General features: G+C 47.5%; 1 protein-coding gene across 1 annotated transcript in view; it reads left to right on the top strand.

Moving 5' to 3' along the window:
• The window catches only part of HPCA (hippocalcin), a 226,769-nt gene that overhangs the window by 115,594 nt on the left and 85,403 nt on the right, over positions 1 to 25,772 (top strand). The window lies entirely within an intron of this gene.

Here is a 25,772-nt window from a genome sequence, read left to right as displayed (position 1 = left end):
GGGTATGCAGGAGGCAGCAGATCAGTGACTCTCATCATTGATGTTTCTGTCTCGCTCTCTTCTCCTTTCCTCTCTGAAATCAATTTAAACAATATATATTTAACAAAACAACAAAAAGGTAAAGTGGTGGAACTTGAACTTGTAAAAAGTTGAGGATTCATGTGCTAGAGAAATCCCTTCACAGTTCAAGTTAGCCCGGCTGGCCTGGCTCATATATTTACATTATGATTCATGTTGTGGGGTTGAACCCTGGAGTCAAAATAAGACCACCGGAGGCTGCTAAGTGATTAAAAAGCAGGCAAAGATTTATTGAGCGGGCCAGGACGGCCACGAGAGCACCCCATACAGGTGGAATACACATTCACGACCACGCCATTCCAGGTGTAGGCAGTCTTTTTAAAGGTCTAAACCACAAAATTTTCCTTTGTTCTAAATTTTAAATTCTAAAGGCTGGGAACAGCCAGGAGGGTCATTCCCAGCCACATCCTGCTGGACGTTGGAATGTGGACCTACCTTGCGAAAGCAATTTTTACAGAAGCAGAATCAAGCAGAGTTAGTCATCTGTAAAGGCTATCTACCATTTCTACTCCTGGAGCTATGGAGTCAGTGGGAATCGATCTCCTGGTCCACAGGCACAGGAAAATTGCCTTAGCTTCCAGGTCTCAATCTGGAAGCTGAAGTAACTAACCTATTGTTTAAGCAGGTAAGTGAGTGCAGCAGCCAGAATAGCAGGGTTAACATACAAACAGCAGTTTTTACCTAAGTATGGTTGCTACCATAGTTCAATTCATAACAGTAGCAAAATTACAGTTATGAAGTAGCAAGGAAAATAATTCCATGGTTGGGGGTCACCACAACATGAGGAACTGTATTAAGGGGTTGCAGCTTTAGGAAGGTTGAGAACCACTGCCCTAGAGTCTTTGTGATGGGCCATTGATGTGGGTATCCCGGTACCTGCTACTGAAAGCACCTCCTGTGACACCGCAAGTTGCCCAACCCCTCGAGACCTCGGTTCCTCTCTCTCTCTCTCTCTCTCTCTCTCTCTCTCTCTCTCTCTCTCCCTCTCTCTCTCTCTTTCTCTCTCTCTCTTTTCTCTTCTTTCTTTTTTTTTATTAAATATATTTTATTGATTTTTTTACAGAGAGGAAGGGAGAGGGATAGAGAGCTAGAAATGTTGATGAGAGAGAAACATCTACCAGCCGCCTCCTGCACGCCCCATACTGGGGATGTGCTAGTAACCAAGGTACATGTCATTGACCGGAATCGAACCTGGGACCTTTCAGTCCACAGACCGATGCTCTATCCACTGAGCCAAACCGGTTGCAGAGTCTTCAGGCATACCTGTAACTGGAGATTTCCAGGCATTTTTGGCAGCAGTCATGGCAGCTGGCTGACCTTTGAGAGGCAGCTGAATGGATACTCATGGCATAGAACACATGTGTCAAACACAAGGCCCTCGGGCCAAATCCGTCCCGCCAGGCCTTGCAATGTGGCCCGCACCACGCTGTCATCACTGCACTCCGCTGCGTTTCCATCACAATGACAGTTTATGACTGTTCAGTAAACCATTCGGCCCACGATTTAGGCTGAATTTTAGATTTTGGCCCCTTCTCTGATTGAGTTCGACACCCCTAGCATACAAGATCAACTTTGAATTTTAATAAATTTTTGTAAACCATCAAAAAACAAAACAAACAACAACAACAACAATAAAACCATGGAACAATTGAGTTTGTCCTAGGACAGGGTAAAGAGTCGGAGAATGAAGACTTAATCTGAGGAACCAACACTTGAGGGGAAAGTGGTAGTCAGCAAAGGAGTCAGAGAATGATTAGAGAGTTAAGAGAAAAACTTGAAATTTCATTCTATTCACCACCCCCCTTTTCATCTGGAAAACTCCTATTCGTCCTGTAAAGTCCAGCTTAAATATCCCCGTCTCCATGAAGCCTTCCTGGGCACTTGTCCTACAGCCTCCCACTCCCAGTGAGTCATCCTGATGCTCAGGCTCTCACAGCACATCCTTTTTCCTCTGCACTTGCCATGATTTTCTGTGATTTTCTGCTTTTATGTCTGTCTCCTGCCCGAAATTGTGAATGAACCCCCTGAGAGGAGGAATGCCCTGACTGGATCTCCTGTTCCTGGCGTGGGGGCGGGCAGTGGTTAACAATAAAAAATAACATTTGATGATTGACCACCCTGTACCAGGCACGGTGCTACGTGCTTTACACGTAGTAAACAATTTAATCCTCATGACAACTTTATGAGGTTGGTGCTATTATTAGTCCCGTTTTACAGATGAAGAAATGGAAGAACTGAGGTTAAGTAACTTGCCCAAGGTGATGGCTAGTCAATGGCAGAGCTGGGCTATGAGCTCAGGTGGTTTGGCGATCTAGCCTGTACTATTAACCACCACCATCCATTGTCTCTCATGTGTAGTGGGCACTGATAAACGTTTGTTAATTGAAATGGTAAGAAGTGTTACCAAAGGCAAAGAGTTTCAAAGAGTACATTAGTCAGCCTCAGCTAAGTTATGCAGCGGTGACAAATAATCCCCAAAATATCTGCTTACAGGAAAAGGCTACATGCCAATGGCGGGTCAGCTATGGTCCTGCTCTGTATCAGGGATGATGGCTGAAGAGCAGCACCTTGCTAGGACAATGCTGTTCTCAGGGGAGAGGGAAAGATACATGGGCCCAGCAAGAGCCTACTGTCTGCCTCTTTTCCCAATGCCATGAGCAATGACGTTCCTTTAGTAGGCTGAAGTCAGTCATGGTGGCAGTAATCAGTGAATACTTTTCCCCCTGAGAGAATCTGTTGTTAAGCCCTTGCCAGCACGGCCTTGGAAAAGGACAATGGTGTTAGCCCTTAAAGCTTCTTCCCAGGAGCGGTATAGGTCATGGAAATGCCGCAGGTCACATGCGCTTACATTTTACTTGCCAAAGCGTCTCATGGCCAAACTGTAACCGATGGGACCAGGAATATACTCCTCTCCCTGGGACAGGCCCAAGTGAAGGAGCAGTGAATATTTCTGAACATTCTGAATACAATACAGAATCAGAGGTGAGGACTGAGAAAAGCCCCCTGGAATTGGCCTATGGGGTTTGTCCGTGACCTTCACCAAGGCAGCTGATTCAGATGGAGGTTGGGATGGGGCAGGTGTGGTGGATTGAGGTAGGCAATGTATGAGTCAAGATCCTTCTTCATTCTTGAGGCTTTTCAGGGGAAGGAGGGAGGCAGGTGAGCAGGTAACCTGAGAAGGTGGCTGTGGGGAAGGCAAGGTGTCTTCTAGAAAGAGGCAGCCTGTTTATGGGTGGGCAGGAGTGTCATTTTCAGTATTAGTGTTACAAAGTTCCCGAACAATCAAACAATGCAGGAGGAGAGTTTGGAGAGATTCACTTTATTCATCATGTGATGGGCTTAGAGAAAATGAATTCAAATTCTAAGCAAGGCTACAAGCAGAACTTCCCTTTTTTTTAAATTTAATATATTTTACTGAGTTTTTACAGAGGGGAAGAGAGAGGAATAGAAAGCTAGAAACATCAATGAGAGAGAAACATTGATCAGCTGCCTTTTGCACCCCCCACTGGGGTTGTGCCTGCAACCAAGGTACATGCCCCCGACCGGAGTTGAACCTGGGACCCTTCAGTCCACAGGCCGATGCTCTATCCACTGAGCCCAAATCGGTTTCGGCATAACTTACCTTTAAAATAAATAAAAAAAAAAAATATATGTGTATATAAAAATAAATATATATATATATATATATATATATATATATATATATATATGTATATTATTGATTTTTTACAGAGAGGAAGGGAAAGAGATAGAGTTAGAAACATCGATGAGAGAGAGTCATCGATCAGCTGCCTCTTGCACACCCCCTACTGGGGATATGCCCGCAACCAAGGTACATGCCCTTGACCGGAATCGAACCCGGGACCCTTAAGTCCCCAAGCCGACGCTCTATCCATTGAGCCAAAAACGGTTTCGGCTGAACTTCCCTTTTTATTAAAGAGCCACCCTATGTGCATTTAGTGGTTATCTCCATGCTGGCCTTGAAAATAGTACAGTCTATCCAACTGAAAAATGCACCTGGCATGGTATTGAGATTATGGGCATATCTAGTCTCTGGCCTACAAGGTCATACAGCTAAGTTTATCTTCATCATTATTCAAACAGGCTAAAGCAGACACTTTTAGAAACAGCAGAAAATTCCAAACAGCAGTTTTTACAAAATAGGGGTTTTCCTTCTCATTAACTGCTCTTTCTGCAACTACTTGTTTTCCACCTTTTCGCTAGGGATGACTCTAGAGTAGGCAGAGAGCGAAAGAGAAAGCGTCTCATTTGAGGGCCCCCAAGGCTGAGGTCCTGACCTCAGGAAAAGAAAAGCAGAACAGTCAGCTCCCAGCTGCCAGGAACTAAACACCTGTGCTCAGAGTGGAGCAGAACCCTGGGAAAGGAGAGTGCTGAGCGAACAATTATGGGTGACTGAGAAGGGGGCCTGGGCTTGCCTCTCCATGCCCTGAGGGCAGCTGGCGTGGGGAGTGGCAATGATAGGATTCCCAGACAGTTGTGGGACATCCTAGAGGAAAATCTATCCCTTTTCTGGGGGCTGGGGGGGGAGGGGGGGGGAAGATGGGGGGCCCAAGAGAGACAGGATCTCAGAGACCCACCCCCACCCCATGATGCAGGGCCAGGACCCGAGACACCCCCCTTAGCGCGCCCCCCTTCCCCCCATGACCCAATGTGCTGCAGGGAGTAGCAGAATGCGTAGCTGCCCATTGTGGGTTGGGGGATGGTGGGCACCGGTGACCGACAGACTGGAAGAGGCCTGGAGGGGCTGCCTGTGGACGAGTGAAATGGAAGGCAAATGGAGCCCAGGACATCCCCACAGGCCTCTTGGGAGGAGCTTGTGCAGTGGGTAGCTGCCATACACAGTCCCTTATCTCAAATCAGGAGTAATTCAGAGCCAGGAATTCCTTTGGACTTTGGACAAAGGTGACCCAGGGCACCCGCAGGCAGCACGTTAGTATGTTCCAAGACAGCCCACGCCATTAATATTTCCTCAATAAAACGTATGGGATACATAAAGATTATAGAGTCTATATCTGTCCAACTGGAATGTCTTTCCGGTCAGATTTGCTGACAAGTTACTTTTGGTGCCAAATTAAAAAAAAAAAAAAAAATCCTTCCTAGATCAGTCCTGGGAGTCGGCCTAACTCCTTCCTTTCCCTCCTCACTCCCCCCAGACCCTCATGGTCAGAGAGTTCCATCTGTCTGACTCCCCTCAGCACCCATCATGTCTGTCTCCTGCTTCCGTCCCTCCTGCTACCACCCGGGCTCAGGCCACCTTCCCCTCTCACCAGGATGATCACAACCTCCTCCTGGCGGACCTGCAGCCTCTGTTGCCTCTCCCAGGCCTCCCCAGAGGGGTTATTTTAGAATACAAACTTTTGGCTTTGCCCGGGGATAGTGGTTTCCTTCATTGAAAAACACCAGCAAAATGAAAGAATGGCCCTGGTCGAAACCGGTTTAGCTCAGTGGATAGAGCGTTGGCCTGCAGACTGAAAGGTCCCAGGTTCGATTCCGGTCGGGGGCATGTACCTTGGTTGCGGGCACATCTCCAGTGGGGGATGTGCGGGCGACAGCTGGTCAATGTTTCTCTGTCGTCGATGTTTCTGACTCTCTGTCCCTCTCCCTTCATCTCTGTAAAAAATCAATAAAATATATTAATAATAATAAAAAAAAGAATGGCCCTGGATTTCCCTGCTTGGATAAGCAGGGGACACGGTGTATGCCTCCAGGGGGAGGTATAGGTGCCTAAGGCCTTCTAAGGTTCCCCACGGAGATGTGAGCTGCTGCTGGCCCAGAGAAGGAAGACTCCGCTGCGGGAGACACCTACCTCCCATTCCCGGAGGCTGGTTCCCTCCTGGCTTCCGACTGCTCAGGCAGGAGCTGGTTCTGCGGCTGCCTGCACCCCAGGCACAAGTGACTAGTGCCAAGCACACATCCCGGAGTCACTTACTCAGGCCTAGGCAGACCTGCAACCCCGAAATCCAATGCTGACCTCCAGAGTGCCTGGCTGTCCGTGCCCATGGCTCTGTTTTATAGGCTACGTTGGCCTTGGCTGTCAAGAACTAAAGCAGGTCAGGAGGTCACTTCTGTCTATTTGTGCCCAACAAAACCCCTGGCCTGGAAAACAGCCGGAGCTCAGCTCCTGCCTGCAGGACAGAGGAGAGAGAAATGGCAGTTCCAGGGGGTCTTACTCTTCCGGCCTCAATGAAGGAAGGTGCCACTGGGCGTTCATTTTACCCCTGCCTCTTGGCCATCCACATGAGTCACAATTTAGTTTTTAAAAAGTTACCACTTAGGAGAGAACTTTCAAGATGGCGGTAGAGTAGGTAGATCTTACACTCAACCTCCTCCCAGGACCAAGCTGGAGGAAGGGAGATACAACTAAATTGGGGAACTATCACTCTGAATAGCCAACTGAGGACTAGGTGAAGAGCCTTCTAACCAAGGGCTTGCAGAAGAAGCCGTGTCGACACTGCACCTCGAATGCTGTGGTGAGGGTTGAGCCTCCCTTGACCAAAGACCCCTAATTGATTCAAATGAGTATATTGTTTGAGCAAAACATTTATTTTGATGTTTTAAGCTGCTGAGATTTTCCAAGTTGTTTCTTACAGTAACAAGACCTAGCCCATCCTAACGGATCTATCCTTCACTGGGGTCAGAATAAAGGGGCTGGACATTCCTAGTCGGTATGGCTCAGTGGATAGAGCATTGGCCTGTGGACTGAAGGATTCCATTCTGGTCAAGGGCACGTACCCTAGGTGCAAGCTCTGCAAGCTCAGTCTCCAGCTCTGGTCTGGGCACATGCAGGAGGCAACCAACTGATGTGTTTCTCTCTCTCTCTCTCTGTCTCTGTCTCTGTCTCTCCCTCTCTGTGTCTCTCCACCTCCCTCCCACCATGTCTAAGAATCAGTGGGAAAATATCCTTGGGTGAGGAACAACAACAACAACAACAACAACAACAACAAAAAGAGGCTGGACAGGAGGCTCTTGCCAAGTCAGCCAAGGCTCTTGCCAAGACCTACTTACCATGGACTTTGAGTTCCAGGTACCTATACAGACCATCCCTTTCCATCTACAGAGCACACCCCTTTTTCTGAGGCTTCACAACCCCACCGGACCTAGAGCCCACTTCCCAATCTCTGTAACATGCTTCCTGTCTCTCTGACACCCAAACCACAACACCGAGATGTGGCTTTCTAAAGAACCGGCTAAGCCCATGCCACCTGAACAAGCAGCGCTTTTCAGCTACAGTTTTGAGGTCACTGTGGCCAAATGATGATTTTCATAAAAGCCGCCAGCTTTTTCAAGAGAAGGCTCATGATGTCAATAGCAACAAAAACACTTTTTGTTGGGAAATGCTGCACACTGGACACAGTGAGAATACCCTTGAGGGATGAACCTAGAAATTCTATTGAAAAATGATGATGCAGCCCTAGCTATTTTGGCTCAGTGGATGGAGGGATGGACTGCGGGCTGAGGGGTCCTGGGTTCGATTCCGGTCAAGGGCATGTACCTTGGTTGCGGGCACATCCCTGGTGGTGGGTGTGCAGGATGCAGCTGATCAACATTTCTCTCTCATCAATGTTTCTAACTCTCTATCTCTCTCCTTCTTCTCTGTGAAAAATCAATAAAATGTATTTTTTTAAAAAAGAGAAAGAAATATGATGATGCGGAGCAAAGGGCACTGGGTTTGAAGAACTCCTCAAACAACATTTATTGAACACCTACTATGCCCGGCAGTCAGAACTCTGTGTCAGGGACCTCAGATGATGGCGGAGGCAGACAACTGAATGAGCAGAGGGTGATAATACAGGTTGACAAATGGCTGGTTAATTTAGTCATTCATTCATCTGATGCATATTTGTTGAGCTCTCCTGATAAACTAGGGGCTAGAGATTTAGCGTCAAGACTTGTCCTCCTGACGTTTATAGTCTAGCAGACATGAGTAAAATAGAGAAAGTGCTAAGGGAGCATTTAGCAGGGCACATAGCTTAATCTGGGATGGAGGGAGATGGGGTTTGGGATAACTTTATAAAGGACATGACTCCAGAACCGAGTCCTGGAGGGTGAGCAGAAAGGAGATAGTAAAGAAGAAATAGGTTAAGTGAAGACCTGGAAACATGAACGAGCCTCGTGCATTTGGTAAGTGCTAGTAGTTTGGTAGGACTAAAGCATGGAGTTTCAATTCAAGAGGGACAAGAGATTATTGGGCTGACAGAGGCTACATCTCAAAGGGTCTTAGGCACCAGGTTTAGGAACTTCCTGATAAGTAACAGCCATCAGAAGAGTTTTGAGTTACAGTGTTTATTAGTTGGAAAACAGGTTCAGCTATTATAACAAAGACTCCAAAACAACAATGGCTTAAGCAAGAGAGACGTTTACTTCTCACTTATGAAAGAACCCAGGTAGGCAAGTCAGAGTGGGCACAGTGGCTCCTTCTGGCATGTGGCTCTGACATCCTCAACATATTTCTTCCTTCCTGTGGTCCAGGAGGGCGGCTCCAGCTTCCATGATCACTTCTGCGTGTCAGCCAGCAGGGAGGAGTAAGGGGTCATGGAAAACACACCGCTTCCCTTTAGCCACATAACCTGACACTTGCACTCATCACTTTCATTAACATTGCACTGCCCAGAGTGTAGTCACATGACATAGCAGCCACGGTGCTGGAAAATGTAATTCTTATTCTGGACAGACAGATGATAAAATGTAGAAGCTCTATTACCAAAGGAAGGTTGGACGCTGGGGGACAACGAGTCATCCTGTTTGCATTTTGGAAAGATCTCTCTTGAAAAGGGTGGAGAATGGACTGGAGAGTAAGAGATCAGAGAGAAGGAAATAACCCAAATGAGAGGCCTGAACCAAGGCAGAGACATTTGGGTGGGGGAAGCGGACAAAGGCTTAAGAGGTAATTGGAAGTTGAATGGACAAGACATGATCATCAATTGACTGCACTTCAATTTATTGTAGTTATCACAGTGGATAACCGTGGAATTGCACGGTTAATGATGCTGAGCACAGTGCTGGGTGTACGGTAAGTGCTTGTGAGTGAATGAATGTATGCTATGAAAGAGGAGTGAATGAGCGAGTGAGTGAATGAAGTGAAAGAGGAGGAGCCAAGGATGATGATGATGATGATGATGATAATAATAATAATAATAATAATAATGGCTCCCGGAACTAGTTTGATTGAGAAACATAAACACGTAAAGATAAGTATCAGTCTTTAAAAACACAACTTCTACCAAAGTTGGAATCTGCCATTCTCCCTTTCCTGATGACCTCTGGCCCCCTTGATGACACCTCCACCTGTTTCCAGAACTCAGTCATTTTTGGTTATGAACGAAGTCCCTTGTTTTGGGCATTCACTTGGTCTTTGCATTTTCAAAGGTCAATTTGCTATTGGATTCAAAGTCCCAGCAGACGGCCTTGTGGCCTGAGAGAGGAGATGGGCGTGGCTTGCTCCCCCGCCCTCCGGTGTGGAGGAATGAAAAGGAAGAAAATGACTTGTTTCCTTAGGGAGCCCCTGCTGGCCCTCGAGGGACTCATTTACAGCTTGTAATGAGGCTGTGTTCCTGTCCTCTCAGTCATCCCAGCTGTCCAGCCCATTAGAGACATGGCATGTATGTGTGAGGGGCCTGGGGACCCCACAGGCCATGCTGGTGCCAAAGAACTCTCCTCCGCTGTGGTCATAGGCTCACCTTTCAGGGCTCATCTCTGTGCCGCTGGCAGGCTTGCTGCCCTCATCACCTTTACCCTCTGCAACCCCAGTCCCAGGGCCTGTGGACATGGGCTGACTCAGTCTTTCTTCCTCTTCTTGCTCCCTCGCCACCGGGCCACATCCTCCTTGGCCTCCTCTCTTCAGGGCCCTTTCCCATATCGCAGTAGCTCCAGGGCGTAGGGCAGGTGCAGCGGCTCTGGGGACACCCACCAGGGCTGAGAGGTCAGGCGCCCTCTGGCGGCAAACTGGATGAATGATTCCCTTGCCTCTGTTGCAGTTAACCTACTGTTGTGAAACAGATCACCCCAAATGTCACAGCCTAAAGCAATCATCTTTTTATCCCGCTTATGATTTTGTGGGTCAGGAATTGAACAGGGCACGGGGGTGGTGGGGGTGGTGGCTGGGCTCTGCTGGCGGTAGGCGGCCTCCAAGACAGTTTCCAATGACACAAACCTCCAGTATTCATGCCCTCGACTAGTCCCCTCCCGCTCTGTACCAGGGCCAGTCTGGGTGGTCATTAGACTGTGGCAGAAGAGATAGAATGTCACTCCACTTTTGAGTCTAGGTTATGACTCTCTGTGCTTTAGATCACCCACTCTGGGGGAAGCCAGCTGCCATGTCTTGAGGACACCCATGTATGGAGAGGCCCATCTGGGAAGGAACCCAGGCCTACTTCAAACGGCCATGTGAATGCGCTTGGAAGTGGATCCTCCAGCCCCAGAGCACCTCTTAGATGACTCAGCCCTGGCCGGCAGCTGGACTGTGAAATTTCACGAAAGACTGTGTCAGAACCACCCAGAGATGCTGCTCTCAGGTTCCTGACGATCAGGCATGGCAGGAGATGCTAAATGTTTGCTCTTTTAAGCGGCTACATCTTGGAGTAATTTGCTGTGCAGCAATAGATAATTAATAATACATCCCATGACGCCTGGGCCCTTAGCAGGAAAGACTCGAGTGGCTGGGGCAACAGTCACCTGGGAGGCTGCTCTGTTCACGTGGCTGGTACCTGAGCCAGCAGGACTTGAAGGCTCAGCTGGCACTGCCACCTGGAGCACCTGCACATGGCCTGTCCATGTGACGTGGCTTCTCGCAGCGTAGCGGCCGGCTCGGAGAGGGTGTGTCTCAAGAGAAAGTGAGCTGCAAGCTTCCTTTTGGCCTCACCTCAGAAGTCACGGGAAGTCACGGGGAGTAACTTCTGTGCATTCTGTTGTTACAAGTGAGTCACCGAGGCCGGCCCCGATTCGAGGGGAGGGGATTTGACTGGTCCTCTTTAAAATAAAAAATAAAAAAATTAATAAATCTTTACTGTTCAGATTATTACAATAGTTTCTCCTCCCTCCCCCCATAGCTCCCCTCCATTCCGTTCCCACCCCACCCTCTGCCCTTACCTCCCCCCTGCCACTGTCCTCATCCATAAGTATGCGATTTTTGTCCAGTCTCTTCCTGCACCCCACACTCCTTTCTCCCCGAGAATTGTCAGTTTACTTCCTTTTTATGCCCCTGATTCTATTAAATTCACCAGTTTATTCTGTTTCTCAGATTTTTAATTCACTTGATTTTTAGGTTCACTTGTTGATAGATATTTGTTGTTCAAAATTTTTAACTTTACCTTTTTCTTCTTCCTTCTCTTCTTAAAGAATACCTTTCAGCATTTCATATAATTCTGGTTTGGCGGTGATGAACTCCTTTAGCTTTTTCTTATTTGTGAAGCTCTTTATCTGACCTTCCAGTCTGAATGATAACTTTGCTGAGTAGAGTAATCTTGGTTGTAGGTTCTTACTATTCATCATTTTGAATATTTCTTGCCACTCCCGTCTGGCCTGCATAGTTTTTGTTGAGAAATCAGCTGACAATTGCATGAATGCTCCCTTGTAGGTAATTAACTGTTTTTCTCTTGCTGCTTTTAATATTTTCTCTTTGTCTTTTGCTCTTGGAATTTTAATTATGGTGTGTCTTGGTGTGGTCCTCTTTGGATTCCTTTTTTGGGGGGTTCTCTGTGCTTCCTGAACTTGTAAGTCTATTTCTTTCACCTGGTGGGGGAAGTTTTCAGTCATTATTTCTTCAAATAGCTTTTCAGTATTTTGCTCTCTCTCTTCTTCTGGCACCCCCATTATTCGATGTTGGTACACTAGAAGTTGTCCCAGAGGCTTCTTACATTATCTTCAACTTTTTGGATTCTTTTTTTTTTTTGCTTTTCCTATTGAGTGTTTTTTGCTTCTTTGTATTTCAAATCTTTGACTTAATTCTTGCATTCCTCTAGTCTGCTTTTGGGTCTCTGTATAATACATATATATTTTTTATTTCAGTCAGTGTATGTTTAATTTCTAGTTGGTCCTTTTTCATATCCTTGGAGGGTCTGGCTAAATTTATTGGCCTTTTTTCGGAAATTCTTGAAAAACCTTATAACCGTGGTTTTGAATTCTATATCCAATCGTTTGTTTTCCTCCATTTCTTTAGTCTGTGATCTGTTATCATATTTGTCTCCACATTTTTACTGCTTCCCTGAGTTGGTAGGGTAGCTTTGTGTGCTAGGTTTCGTATATGGCCCAATGGGTCGGCCTCCCAGTCACCTGACATGGACACTATTGGTGCACTCCTTTGTGGTCTGTGTGTACAGCCTCGTTGTAGTTAAGTCTTGATTGGTGTTGGTATCACTGGGAGGAATTGACCTCCAGGCCAATTTACTATGTGTATCAGCTGTGTCTATGCCAGGAGACTTGTGCTGGAGACAGTCTTATGGGACAAAATTTGCAAAATTGCAAAAGCCTCTGGGCTCAGCTTGGATGGGTCAGAGTCTCAGGACTGAACAGATAGTCTTGGCTTCCCATCAACCCTGCCCTTGGATGGGGGCCTCCAGATCTCAGCAATCTGAGGTTCCCCTGAATTTCCGCCTAACAGTCCAGATTCTCCCAGGCTCGCCTGGAACTTGGGTTCAGTGCAGTCAGGAGCTTCCAAGTCCCTTCTGCTAGGGAGAGCTAGTGGCAACCTCAGCAGTCAGTCTTCTCTGTGTGTGCCTCCAGACCCCTGCCCACTGCAGTTTCCCTGAGTCTCTGAGTCACCTGACAGTCCAGACTCCCCCCATATGAGCCTGGATCCATGGGGCTTCACCTAGAACTGGGGTTCAGTGCAGTCAGGGGCTTCCTTCCCTCTCCTGCCAGAGAAAGTCAGGCACTCAGCCACCCTTCCTCTCTGCATGCGTATCTCCATACCTCAGTCCTTTGCAGCTCCTCTGATTTTCCATGAGCTTTTTTCTTTCCTTCTAGTTGCAGAATTTCCACTCAGCCAGATTTCTTGTGGTTCTGGATGATGTCCATTCTGCTCCTGGCCCAGATGGCTTTCCCAGTGCTTTCTGTGATTTAAACTTCTGGGCTCAGTCTTCCAAATGGGGAGATGAGGGGCCTGGAGCTCTGTGTAAAGGTCAGGAGCTGGTGTCTCCTAAATATCCACAGCCCCACAACAGATACACACAGTGGCCAGGCCCACACCTGCTGTGCAGAGAGGGCTCCAGAAATGCGCCCCTCTCCCCATAATGCAGGCACCCACTCAGGGCTCAGAAGCTAATAACGGCTACCATTTGGGGGGCACTTTCTGTGTGTCAGGTGACATGCAAAGTGCTCTGTATGCATATTTTAATTAATTCTCCCCAACACCCTCTGAAGAAGATGTTACTAAACCCATTTTACAGAACGGAAAACTGAGGCTGAGAACACAGAGGCAACTGCCAGGATCATAGAGCCGCCAGGGTGTGGCAGCTTTCAATTCAAATCCCGATCTGTCTGATTCCCAAAGGGCCAGCAGCAAACCCAGAGCAGAGAATACTGTTCTCATCTCTTCCCTCCGAGAACAAGCCATGCCTTCTGCCATCAGAGCACAGGCCACAGTCTCAACCAGATTCCCTAGGGCAGTGGTTAGCAAACTGCGGCTTTCGAGCCACATGCAGCTCTTTGGCCCCTTGAGTGTGTGGCTCTTCCACAAAATACCACATGCAGGTACGCACGTATCTGTGATTGAAACTTTGTGGCCCATGCACAGAAGTCGGTTTTCAGCTCTCAAAAGAAATTTCAATCATTGTACTGTTGATATTTGGCTCTGTTGACTAGTGAGTTTACCGACCACTGCGTGATGACAGAAAGAGGCTAGAGGGTGATAGCCAAGCCACCAGGAGTGTCAGAGACCGTGGGAGTGAGACCCAGAGAGGGAAGTGACTTTTCCAGGGACTCGCATCCAGTTCTCCTGGCTCCACACTGCCCGCCTCTCAAGAACAGCTTTGGGGGAGGGGACAGAGAGAAAAGGGGAAGTCAAAGGTAATGATGACAAAATTGAGACCTCATCATTGGGGTCCACCCCACAATGGGTAGGATCTACATAAACCATTGTCACCAATAGTCCCAGTGAGAGCCTACAGGGACCTCACAGGAAAGCTCTGAGAGCAGTGCCTGGCCTGTGGCAGGGCCTGATGGAAAAGCCCTGCACCATTCATTTGCTGTGACTTTGGGTTGCCCCATTCATTCATTCATTCATTCATTATTTACTGACCATCTGCTATGTGCTGTTTTGGGAGCTTGGGATATTTCAGTGAACACAAGACCCTTGTCCTTATGAAGCTTATAATACAGAGGTTTCATATATCAGTTCGAAAGTATCCTACAAAGTGAAAGGTGCTGTAAGACAAGAAAAAGTAAAGCAGGGTAAGAGGACCAAGAGTGACAACAATGTGTGTGGAAGGGGTGGTTATAATTTTAAAGAGTGATCAGGTAGGCCTCTGATCAGGTAGGTGATCAGAAGTCTCTGTTGAACAAAGACTTGAAGGAAGGAGGTGAGGGGTGCCATATGCAGAGTGAACCATATAGAAACCTGGGGAAAAGACATTCCAGGTAAATTCCACATTGATTATGTATTAGGAGTAAAGGAATTATGCCTGCAACTTACTCTAACAGTTCAGAAAAAATAAATTATATAGATATAGAGCAACAGTATGTATGTGTATATAGACATGTAAATATACATGTACTAGGTGTACAGGTTAATGATGCGGATATTTTTCAATAGATGGAGTTACACATATGTTGATATATATATGAGATTTGATATGTATGCTATTTTGTTGTATTGACAACAAGCTTCAAAACTTCATATGTCAAAGCTTCTGAAGGCATTAACATCATAGATATTTTTATGCTTAAAAATGTCGAATTTTGTGCCCCCAAAAAAGAGCATTTATGGGAAGTTTTAACTCATTATTTTGAAGAAAAGTGCTGCTGAAAGTTTTCGTATACTTTGGGAGGCTTACGGTGAACATGCTCCATCTCAAGATACCTGTGAATGCTGGTTTAAATGCTTTAAAAGTGATGATTTCGATGTGAAAGGCAAAGAACGTCCAGGTCAACCAAAAAAGTTTGACGACCAAAAGTTACAAGCATTATTGGATGAAGATTCATGTCAAACTCAAAAACAACTTGCAGAAAGATTAAACGTTGCTCAGCAAACAATTTCTGATCATTTACAAGCAATAGAAATGATTTTAAAGGAAGGAAAATGGGTGCCACATCAACTGAACTAAAGACAAATGGAAAACCCAAAGTCATCAGTAAAACGTTGCTTCAACGGCACAAAAGTATTTTTTTTGCATCGAATTGTGACTGTCGATGAAAAGTGGATTTATTTTGAGAATCCCAAATGCACAAAATCATAGGTTGATCCACATCAACCATCAACATCAACTGCAAGGCCGAATTACTTCGGAAAGAAGACAATGCTCTGCGTTTGGTGGGGTCAGGAAGGTGAGGTGTATTATGAGCTTTTAAAACCAGGTGATCGCTCCCGACAACAAATAATTTGAACCACGTTTTGATCGTGAAACAACCAGAATGTGCCAGAAGACCCGGCAAAGTAATTTTGCTTTATGATGATGCACCATCACACACTTCAAAACCAGTTAGACAGGTTAAAAGATCTTGCCTGGGAGTTATTGACCCACCCACTCACTGTATTCACCAGACTTTGCTCCTTCTAAAGATTGCCGGGCTAGGAAGTGGAAACAAAAACCAAAACCAGCCCGCTGGTGTGTTGATGAAGAATTAATGTGAACTGCAGGACACATTGATCACCCGCACTTCCAACCACTTGCAGCCTTGGGGTTCGTTTGCCTCAAAACTAGAAAAGTCCTATTGGGACGACATCCACAAATTACCTGAAAGATGGGCAATATGTAGCTAGCCATAGACATTACTTTGAATCAAGCACTTTTGATGTTCCCCTTGAAATTATCGTGTTTTTTTTGGATTACAAAATCTGCGTTATTAACCAGTTACAGTTAATCCGCATTATTAACCAGTTAATAGTTAATCCACACCATTAACAGGTTATTGTTAATCCACATTATTAACCGATTAGTTGTTAATCCACATTAACCAGTTAATAATTAATCCGCATTATTAACTGGTTGATAATTGATCCACACTATTAACAGGTTGTTAATTCACATTATTAACCAGTTAGTTGTTAATCCGCGTTATTAACCGGTTAATAATTAATCCGCATTGGTAACCGGTTATTGTTAATCCGCATTAGTAACCGGTGAACTGTTCCGCCTGGAGATGAAGTGAGGAACAGGCTGCACAGCGGCGGCCTGGGCCGGGGGTTGGCTGCCCCGGGCTCCGGTCCAGAGGGCTGCCCTTCAGCCCCTCTCCTCGTCCTTCCCATCCTCCCGGGGCCGCCGGCTGGCAGGCGCCGGGAGGCCGTGGGGCCGCGGCGCGCGGAAGGGGTGGCGGCCGTGCAACGGGCTCTGGGTTGAATGGGTGTCCGTAGCCCCAGTCGCCCCGAGCGGGGTCCCTCCTTCTCCAGGGGGTTGGTGGCAGTCAGTCCTCCAGGGCAGCCCTCTCTGCCCTCGGCCGCCGGAGCGCGGTGCGCCGGCCTGGTCCGTGCTGGGCGGTGGCTGCCGGCCGGCAGGCTGCACCGCGCCGGGGTCCGCCGCCTCCTTCCCCGCGCGCCCGCACGGCCCCGGTGCGCTCCGGAGCGCGGCCGCGGGCTCCTCTCGCTGGACCCGGGAGCTGCGATCAGAGTCCCCGGGAAAAGGAAACCTCCGGGAACGGGGGCACTGGCGTTGGGTTTGCCTTTCGGTCCGCGAACAACTTTCAGGTCACACGTAGGGGCATCCTGTGTGCGGGCCAGAGGAGGAGGCTTTGCTCTGCAGGGACGGAGTCGCGGCTGCTCTGGAGCTGGAGGCGGGAGAGGGTCGGCAGCCCCTGGTGGGGAGGCTCCCGGTGGAATCTGGCCTGCGCCGCCGAGCCAGGCTGAGGGCAGCCGGCCTGGAAGTGCACGCAGAGGCGGCTCCGCCAGGTGCGTTCTTGGTGCGCTTCTGCTCAAAGGCCCATCATGGAAACAAGTCCGATACCACGCGTGGACGATAAAAACAAATACCGCACAAATTAATGCGCCTGGGAAACCAACTCTGGCGACGGGGAGGCGGTTTCACGAATCCCTTTGGACAGATGAGGGGCAGGCTCTGATTGGGTGGTGGAGGGAATCTGGGGGCAGGAACGGGGCCCACCTGGCTTATGGGGTGCTCCTCTCACCTCTAAAATAGGCAGGTATTTGTTGGGAAGCCCTTGTGATGAGGTGACTTAAGGAGCTTAGACATCCCTCAAAGTTATGATTTCTATCTCCGAGAGTTATATATTTTTAAAATTCCTTTTAATAGTTTACTTGAAACATTTACATTGTCTTGATGGGTTTACTTGTAGCTATATATATATTTAAAGTATTGAGAGAGGGGGTCAACGGGGAAAAAAGGGGGGGGGGACATCTGTAATACTTTCAACAATAAAGATACATTTTAAATAAAGAGAATGCCGGGGTATGTGAAGGAAATGTTCAGGGTGCTGGCCCGGAGGGTAAAGCGAATGCTTTGGTGGTGTTTACCTGCCTACAATGCACCCCCTTTCTTCAGGGAACAATACCCCACTTATTCCTCTGAGGAATCACTCCTTCCCCACCTTCCTTCCTCACCTTCCTTCCTAACTAAGCAGGGGAGGAGGTGGCTGGAGACCCACACCTGGCCTATCACAGACGCCTACCTCAAGCAACAGGGCTTAGCAGACAGTCCCTGGGCTGCCTAAGGAGGAAGTCCACCCTGCAGAAGGCAGAGCCGATACTTGAAGCAACGTCTGTGTCTGAGGTTTGATCCCTCAGTGGCTCCCTTACATGAGGCAATAAGTTCCCTTTGCACTAGTGACTAGAGACTCCCAACAAAAACAGTGTGTTGATGATCCAAAGCACCAAGACAGCTTCTCTGAGAAGAGGGCGTCTGCTAGTAAGCAGAGACCTGAAGGTCGAACAGTAGTTGGGCCACATGGAGAGGCAAGTGGGAGGGTCCCAGGAAAGGAAAGAGCAGGGCAGGGTGTGAGGAGCTGCAGGAAGGCCCCGTGGTGGTGGCTGGGGGAGAGAGGAGCCGAGCCGATGAAGCTGGACCCAAGTCCCTGATGGAGGGCCTCCCAGGCTTTTTAAGAACCTGGGACTTCATCCCAACAACAACGGGAAGTCAGTGCAGGGTTTTAAATGGGGTTCGACTGAATTTGCATTTGGACATTATTTGCATTTTAATAAGAACATGGGTGATGGTGTGCGGGCTAGAGTGGCAGGAGGTAGGGGTAGCGCAGGGGATTGCCTAGAAAATGATTGCAGACCTCTGAGTAAGAGATGATCCTGATGACTTAGACAGAGTGGGCACAGCGAACGTGTAGAGGTTGGGTCTGTGGCAGCTAGTTTCCAATGACGTCCCCCTGTAGAGGATGACTCCCAATGCTCACGCCTTGTGTGGTCCCATCCACACTGAATCTGGGACCGCTCCCTGACTACTTTAACCGATAGAATGCAGAGGAAGTGGCGCTGGGCCTTCCAAAGGCAGGAGGGCTTGTCCATGCCACGGGGACTCTGCTTTGTGGCCCCAAGCCTCTGAGACCGAGGCAAACACTCTTTGGCTCCCTCTAGAGTGGATTCTAGTCACCTTGGCTCTGACTTATCTCCCAACCACAGTCTCTGTGTCTCTGGTTGGTCAGTTAGGAGGTACATGGATGTCCTATGGTTCCATCAGCGGGGGGGGGGGGGGGGGGGGGGGGGGGGGGGGGGGGGGGGCGGGGCGGGGGGGGGCGGGGCGGGGGGGGGCGGGGAGGAGAGAGCCCCGAGGTACAGACATGGCTGCCTGGCTCCACTCTGCCTTGAGATGAGTGAGCAGTTTTCGGGAGGAGAACGTGACTAGCAGTTTCAAAAGAGGCTCAGCTTGGGGCAGGCTCGCATGACTCAGCGCTCAGCACCCTGGCCTCTGCCCCTGTGCAATGCCCCAGGGAATGGAACGGAATTCCTCCCCCCACCTCCTCGCCACATGCTGACCCTCTCCCTGGACCTCTGACCCTGGCTGGGTGTTCCTCAGCTCAGGTTTTCAGACCTCCTTGTGGGGCTGCTTCTCCCATCCTTCCTCGGCAGTATCCCTGACCCTCTGCTGGACTTTCATCTCTGGCCCCCTGGCTCAGGGCAATAATACCAAGAGCGACAACTTAGAACGCATTTACTAATGTATGTGCCAAGCACCTAACAAGAGCTCATGGACGCCTAGAGCCAGTTCTAGAAAGTAGGCACTCTCTTTATGCCCATTGTACAGATGCTTAAAGTCAGGTCCACACCAGATAAGTAACTTTCCCAAGGTTCCACAGCCAGTGAGAGTTGCCCCAGGAGATGAACTGAAGTTTATATAGTCCTGGAGTCTGTTCCCTTATTATGTAGAGACGCACAGCCATCCAGCCCAGCTTGGCTTTTGCCTCACCCTACCTCCCTGCATGAGTGGGGCTGGGGGTGAGAGCCCGATGCTTTCAAGGGTACACAGCTTTGACCTCTATGTCTGCTGTGCTTTAAGTTCATTCAGGCCCGGGGTTTTCACAGTCATCATCAGCATCGCCTGGGAATTTGTCAGAAATGCATAAGACTCTCTAAGGCAAGCATGCCAAACTCACGGCCCATAGGCTGCATGCCTCATTTATTTGGCCCTTGTTAGCCTTTGAGTTTGACATGATTGCTTTAAGGCTTACTGACTCAGAAACTCTGGGGTGGGGCCCAGAAGGCTGTGTAAGCAAGCCTTCCAGGTGATTCTGAAGCCCATTGGATCAAACCCTTTCCATTCCACTCTAAGGTGGCTCTGGAGATAGCAGCTGGAGAGAGTGAGACTTCTCGGCTGAATATTTGGTTTTGTGTGTGTGTGTGTGAGTGTGTGTGTGTGTGTTTATTTTTGTGGTGATGGTTGTATTCTCATCACATTTGCCAGAAATGACTCAGGTGTGTGGATTCCTTAATTGCTGCACACTATTATTTTTTCACATTTGCAGTCAGCCTAAAAGAGAGCAAAATTAACATAAAGAATCCCCAACTATCCAATTCAGCAATTTAGCATTTTGTCGGCCTAGGGAAGGTGTGACTGTAATCCCACAATCAGTCAACATGCTGAATTTAGAAAGAGGCCCAGCTTGGTACCAGGTCCTGTGCTGGGTTCTGAGGCACACTCCAGGCCTCTGTCCTGCCTGCCTCTGTGTCAGGGGACAGACGCCTTACTATCATAATAACTAGGATTTGGGGGTTCCGAGAATTGGGGTCCAGGATCTGCTCCAACATGATCCTGGCCTGTACCATTTCAGATCCCTCAGTCCTGGCTGTCGTTTGCCAGCTGGGCCTCAGATTCCTGAACTGTGAAATGAGAGTAATCATTCCCACCTTGCAGACTTGCTGTGAAGAGGAAGGAAATGCATGTAGCACAGAGGTGCCATTTACTAGCTGTGTGGCCTTGAACAGGTTAGTTAGCCTCTCTAGCCTTGTTTTCACTCTTGCAATATTAATAGCACAGACTTCAAAGGATTGTTGTGAGATTCAAGGTCATATAAATTTTGCAAGGTTGCATGATAGCAACTGCTCTGGTAATGTAAGCTATTAGTAATGTTAAATGCATAATGAAGTTTCTGGAGCATAGTAAATGCTCAACAAATGGTGACTGTTGTTGTTGTTCGCTTCCATCCTCAACAATTAGGGGTGTCGAACTCAATCAGAGAAGGGGCCAAAATCTAAAATCCAGCCTAAATCGCGGGCCGAATGGTTTACTGAACAGTCATAAACTGTCATTGTGATGGAAACGCAGCGGAGTGCAGTGATGACAGCGCGGTGCGGGCCACATTGCAAGGCCTGGTGGGACGGATTTGGCCCGCGGGCCTTGTGTTTGACACGTGTGCTCAACATAAAGGCAGCTCTGACTACAATGCCTCAGGCTGCTTTCAGCCGCAGCTGAGGTTTCCTCAGGGTCTCCATCTCACCGATGCCTTCAGGGAGTCTGCAGTGCGGCCTTCAGGCTGATGCTCATTCTACCAGTTCATCTGTTCTCTCAGGCTGAGTTCCAGACCCCCTCAGGTCTCCTGCTGTTTGCTGCCGGCCTGATCCCAGCATTCTTTGTTCTGGCTTTATGCTCCATTCTCAGGGCCCATTTCACAGGGGTACAGTTTCAGACCAAAGTTAAGTTCAAGCTCTATTGCTTGCACTAACTGTGTAATCTTGGACAAAGGATTTAACATTAATTTTCTCATCTTTGAAATGGGGTCAATAATGCCCATCTTGCTGGGTTGTATAAAGATTCAATATCCCTGACTGGTTGGCTAAGTGGCTAGAGTGTCAGCCCTCTGATCAAAGGGTCACAGGTTCGATTCCTGGTCAAGGGCACATACCTAGGTTGCAGGTTTGAACCCCGACCCCTGTTGGGGCCCCTGTGAGAGGCTACTAATCAATGTGAATCTCTCTCATTGATGTTTCTCTCTCTCTCTCTCCCTTCCTCCCTTCAACTTTCTCTAAAAATCAATGGAAAAAATATCCTTGGGTGAGGATTAACAACAAAAACAAAGAATAAATACAAATAGGTATTTGTAAACATTCACTATGGTAACTGTCACACAATAGGTGCTTAATAAATGTTTATTTACTTCTTTGTTCACCTCTCCCTATGGAGTAAATCCCATAATCATTCTAACTGGTATGTGATCCGTAAAAGGGGAAATAACCTTTCCTACTTGTGGCTGAGACTGCCAGTCTTCACACAATATCCCTTTCTCCTTTAGTATTTTGACTTTATTGAGTGTGGGAGGTAATGTCATACCCAACTACTGACTCTATCTTCCCGGCTCCCTTGCAGCTAGGTGGCGCCATGTATCTGTTTTGGCCAATTTATGAAAGGAAGTGTTGGTGGTTGTAGCCTCCCTCCAAAAAGATATGTTAAAATTCTAACCCAAACACCACAGCATGTGACCTTGTTTGAAAACAGGGTCTTTACACAATCAATTTAAAATGAGGTCATTTGGGTGGGTCCAAATTCAGAATGACTGGAGTACTTACTAAGCGGGGAAATTTGAGTGCAGAGACAGACATGTACAGAGGGAAGATGATGTGAAGACACATGGGAGGAGATAGTCATAGTGATAAGCTTATAAGCCTAGGAATGTGAAGGATCTCCAAGGATTGCCAACAAACACCAGAAGCTAGAAGTGGCAAGGGCTGTCCCCTAGAACCACCAGAGAGAGCATGGCACTGCCAACACCTTGAGTTTGGACTTCTAGCTTCCAGAACTGTGAGACAATAAGTATCTATTTTAAGCCACCCGGATTTTGGTACTTTTTTACGGGAGCTCTAGGAAATTAACACAGGTGGAATCTGAAGATGATTCCACCCGTGTTAATGTAGAGGAGGACTTCCTAATGTTTGGAATCTGCAGGGTTGGTGTTTATAATATTTAACAATCTGTATATGGAGGTGGGCTCTGATCAATCAAAAAGGACATGGACCATGAATAATTAGTGTGGTTGCACACATTCATATATTGGTTAGATATCAGCCCTGGGAATGTGGCTGGAGCTCCGACAGCCATTTTGTACCATGAGGCTAAAAGCTAGGAGCTGGGGATGGCAGACTTGGACTGCGTACCTCCAATATTATCGACTATGTGCTTGGAAGAATAAACCTAAGTTTGTTTATGCATCTGTTATTTGGGGATTTTCTATTTTCCTCAGCCCAACCCAAATTTAACTCACATCCAATCCCATGAAGTACTGAGATTCCTGAATAAAATGATCAACAGGAAAGTATTTTTTTTTTTTTTTTTTTTTTTTTTTTTTGCAAATTCTCCAGCTTTAGGCAGACATAAGACATCTTTCTTATTGCAGTCTTTGTGATGATGATGATGATTGGTTTAGGAAAATAGGTTGAAATTGACTGACATGATCCTGGCCAGAGATCAGAGGTTTTTTTCCCCTCCTGCTTCAGCAACATATTATTTGATCCCAGAAAGAAAGGGAGAGATAGGAATATTAATGATGAAAGAGAATCATTGATTGGCCACTTCCTGCAACCCCCAACTGGATATCGAGCCTGCAACCTGGGCATGTGCCCTTGACCAGAAGTGAACCCGGGACCTTTCAGTCCACAGTTCTATCCATTGAGCCAAACTTGCTAGGGCAGCAACATTTTTTTTTAAACATATTTTATTGATTTTTCACAGAGAGGAAGAGAGAGGGATAGAGATTTAGAAACATCGATGAGAGAGAATCATCGATCAGCTGCCTCTTGCACACCCCCTACTGGGGATGTGCCCGCAACCAAGGTACATGCCCTTGACCAGAATCGAACCCGGGACCTTTCAGTCCGCACCGACACTCTATCACTGAGCCAAACAGGTCCCGGCAGCGACATATTCTTGAGGGCTCTGCCCAGCATCCATGGATAACAGTGGCATGAGAGACTGGCAGGAGAGGGGCTGCCAACTTTTGGGCTGGATGCCAGCAGGTTGTCTGGGTGATTTTTGTGGAGCTGCAGCCAGAATGCCCAGCCACTGGTTGGCAGTTAATCATAAAGGGTAAGAGTCAGCACAGAGAGGTTTGAATCCAGGCTCCACCCTTACTTGCTATGTGACCCTTGGCAAATTACTGAACTTCTCTGAGTCTCAGAGTTTTCATTTGCAAAATGGGAGCAATTATAGCCCCTGTGACATAGGGTTGCCATGGAGATTTAGTGATATAAATACCCAGCAGTAGGGAAAAAGATACATCCGGTTTATTTGTATCCAGCCCACTAGCCCTTGACAGATAATATATGAACAGACTGGATTCTGATTGCTCCTTCTTACCTTTATTGACTGATTCATTCACCAAGCATACCAAATGTGCCTCCTCCGTACCAGAGGACAAAAAGAGCTAGTGAGATAGATTTAGACCATGGTAGCCAAATACAGCCAGCTCCAAAGTGGTTTTTTAAAAAAAAATAGATCCACCCTAGCTGGTTCGGTTCAGTGGATAAAGCTTCAGCCTGCTGACTGAAAGGTCTCAGTTTCTTCTTTTTTTTAAAAAAAATATAGTTTATTGATTTTTTTTTACAGAGAGGAAGAGAGAGGGACAGAGAGTTAGAAACATCAGTGAGAGAGATTCATTGATCAGCTGCCTCTTGCACAACCCCTACTGGGGATGTGCCCACAACTAAGGTACATGCCCTTGACCAGAATCAAACCTGGGACCTCCCAGTCCACAGGCCAACACTCTATCCACTGAGCCAAACCGATTTCTGCTCACGTTCAATTCTGGTCAAGGGCACATGCCTGGGTTGTGGGCTCAATCCCCAGTAGGGGCGGGGTGCAGGAGTCAGCTGATCAATGATTCTCTCTGATCACTGATGCTTCTATATCTCTCTCTTCCTTTCCCTTCCTCTCTAAAATCAATGAAAAGATATATTTTTAAAAAATAGAGCCAAGGTTTGTTTGAGTGCCCCTCCCTTCCTCTGCCATCTTTTCTCGAGGGCTCCTTCAGAGTTTCACTCATGGCTGTCCTGGTCCACCTCCTCACAGTCAGTAGATGCTTGTTCTCAGGAGGCCCTCAGTCTCTAATGCGTACGAATGTGCAAATGACTACGAATCTCTCCAGGAATGGGCTTGCAGCTGACCCTCCTGTAAAGCTGACTGCCTCCTGAAAGGCTGTTCTTATGCATAGAAAGCAAAAAGGTCCCACGTAGAAGGGCACAGAGGAATTATTCAGTCCGAACTCAAGCCAGGCAGAAGTGACCCTGTCTAAGCAGAATGACCCCACCAAGTACACCCGGCAGTCATGTGGCCAGGCTGCATGGGAAGCAGAAATGGCTCTCCCAGACTCCATGGTCACTGCTCTACACCATCTGAGTATGTTCTTCTTTAAAAAAAAAATACATAAAAAAATAAATATATATATATATATATATATATATATATATATATATATTTAGTTTTTACAGAGAGGAAGAGAGAGGGATAGAAAGCTAGAAACATCAATGAGAGAGAAACATCAATCAGCTGCCTCTTGCACAACCCCTACTGGGAATGTGCCCGCAATCAAGGTACATGCCCTTGACTGGAATTGAACCTGGGACCTTTCAGTCCGCAGGCCGTCGCTCTATCCGCTGAGCTAAACCGGTTTTGGCCACCTGTGCATGTTCTGATGAGGTTTTTCAGGGCGCCCTTGGCAGGTACTGAGGCAGGACTAGAAGAGCCTCTGCAGCCTGACAGGGTACATATGTCAGACCCAACGCTCTTTGGCCACACCAATGTGAAATGCTGTCTTCACTGTGTACTGCATTCTCCAGTGTGCACAAGACCATTCTAGACTCTCTAGACTCTGTTCTGTGCTCCTGCTGTCTCTTCCTGCACCACCGCTATGCTATTTCAAAGACCACCGCTTTAAAAATATGTTTTTATCCGGTACAGGGAGGCCTCTGTCTTCTTTTTCAAGAATGTCTTAGTTGTTCTCATATCATTACTGTCTCAGATGGACTTTTCAATTGGCTTTTGAGTAACAGATATTGAACCCTCTTCAGCACTGTTATTGATGCCAGGACTCGGGCACTCTGAGGAGCCAGGCCCTGGGTTCCTGCCCTTGAGATCTCACAA

Source organism: Pipistrellus kuhlii, unplaced genomic scaffold, assembly GCF_014108245.1.
Source record: "Pipistrellus kuhlii isolate mPipKuh1 unplaced genomic scaffold, mPipKuh1.p scaffold_m20_p_2, whole genome shotgun sequence".
Taxonomy (NCBI): domain Eukaryota; kingdom Metazoa; phylum Chordata; class Mammalia; order Chiroptera; family Vespertilionidae; genus Pipistrellus; species Pipistrellus kuhlii.
The sequence above is the reverse complement of the archived record's forward strand: the minus strand, read 5'-3'. Positions and strand labels throughout refer to the sequence as shown.